The following is a 2219-nucleotide window of genomic DNA, read 5'->3' as shown; positions in this document are numbered from 1 at the left end:
TGTATTCAATGAGCACACATCAAATTTTAGCAAAGATTATGGTAATAGACAAGCAATGTCTTCATAAATTCTATAAATTTTCATATTCGATCAACAATAAACTAGAAAAATAAGAAGATATCAACTATAAAGTTCTCCCGCTGTGTGCTGGCGGTTGGCACAACCGTCAGCCGCATGCTAGTGGTCAGAACAGCCACGAGCAGAGTGTTGTGTTGGATGCCAGTCGTCGTTGGTGTGGGGAAGAGGGAGAGAGGGAGGAGGAGAGGATTTATAGGAGAATTGCTAGAGTCGAAGGAGATTGGAGAAGAATTCCCATGTGCATGCATAAGTGGAGATCGGGGCCGGGGCTGTGCCCTAGTAATCGGGATTACTGTCATAATCAAGATTTCTTCGATAATACCTATTAGGAAATAATTATTATAAGTAAATAGTTATTTATTTCCTAGTTATTAGGGAATAATTATGATTAGAAAATAGTTATTTATTTCTTAGTTATTAGAGAATAATTATTATTAGGAAATATTTATTATTGTCTTAATTTATGTATTTTCCTATTTTCATTTGTAATGATATTTATATATACCATATGTTATCATTAATAATATGTGAGAATTCTATCGTCAATATAGTATCAAAGCTCTAAGCTTAACAACAACCTTTTTTTTTCTCCTCTTTCTTTCTTTCTTTTCTCCACACACTCTTGAACACAATGGATAATTTGAACGTCGTCATCACCATATAGTCGAAACTGGTCTCACTTTGTTGCACAAAGTATCTATTCTACTTACTTTCTGGCCTTATGCCTTTGCTGCGGCAGTCTATTTGATTAACCGCATGCCTAAGGTCGGTTTCTCCCATATGTCCTCTTTTGAAAAATTGTTCACCACCGTTCCTAATCTTTCTAAGTTTCGAGTTTTCGGGTGTCTATGCTTTCCGTGGTTGCGCCCCTACTCTCACCACAAGCTTGATCCCAAGTCAACCTCTTGTGTCTTCCTTGGATATTCTCTCACCCAGAGTGTCTTCCTGTGCTATGATGTAGCTCTCAAAAGAGTCTTTGTATCTCGTCATGTTAAATTTGTGGAGCATGTTTTTCCATTTGCCATCACCTCCTCCTTGGATTCCACAGTAATAGACACTGACTCTGAGCTCTCTGCTGCACCAGTTCTCTCATGGAACCCTCCAGCACGGATATCTCAACCTGCCACTAACCGTAGCCGTCCACAAGTGACTTCTTCACCGCTGTCATCATCGCCACCATCATCACCTCTTGTTGTTGGGTCGTCCATGCTGCCTAGTGGCAACCGACCCTCTAGCCCATCGACTCTTTCTCCCTCTCTCGCCTGTTTAAACCAACATCCCATGCAAACTCGCTCCAAAAATACCATCTACAAACTTAATCCAAAGTATCTTCTTCATACTAGTCTTCCACAACCTTGTGAACCCTCCTCTGTCACGCAGGCGCTCAATGATCCGAATTGGGTACAGGCCATGCATGAAGAGTATGATGCTCTTCTTCATAATCAGACTTGGACTCTTGTCCCACCTTCGCCAGACCAAAATCTTATGGGTAATAAGTGGGTGTTTCACATTAAGCGTAATTCTGATGGCTCAATTGATCGGTATAAGGCTCGCCTTGTTGCCAAGGGTTTTCATCAGCGCCCTGGTGTTGACTTTCATGATACATTTAGCCCTGTTATTAATCCAGTAACAATGCACATTGTTCTTAGTTTGGCTGTGAATCGGAGGTGGTGTCTTCACCAACTTGATGTAAACAATGTGTTTCTTAATGGTCATCTTGCAGAGGAGGTTTATATGATGCAACCTTCAGGAATGCGCAGTGCTAAGTTTTCAGATCATGTGTGTCATTTGCATAAGACTCTTTATGGCCTGAAGCAGGCTCCGCGCGTCTGATATTTGGAGCTTCGCGCTTTCTTGGTCTCTCTTGGCATTATCGCATCCCGAGTTGACATCTCCTTATTTGTTTATTCTCGGGATGATACTGTTATCTATTTCCTTGTATATGTTGATGATTTAATCATTATAGGGAGTGATGCTTCTTCTGTGACGTCATAATATGTAAACTTCATGCAAAATTTATGATTAAGGATCTTGGGGCTCTTTTCCTCTTCTACGGTATTGAAGTTCACCCAACCTCAAATGATCTTCTCTTGTCTCAACAAAAGTATGTCACTGATCTTCTCTCCAAACACAATATGCTT

Source organism: Zingiber officinale, chromosome 5B, assembly GCF_018446385.1.
Source record: "Zingiber officinale cultivar Zhangliang chromosome 5B, Zo_v1.1, whole genome shotgun sequence".
NCBI classification, from domain to species: domain Eukaryota; kingdom Viridiplantae; phylum Streptophyta; class Magnoliopsida; order Zingiberales; family Zingiberaceae; genus Zingiber; species Zingiber officinale.
This window is presented reverse-complemented; position numbering follows the sequence as displayed.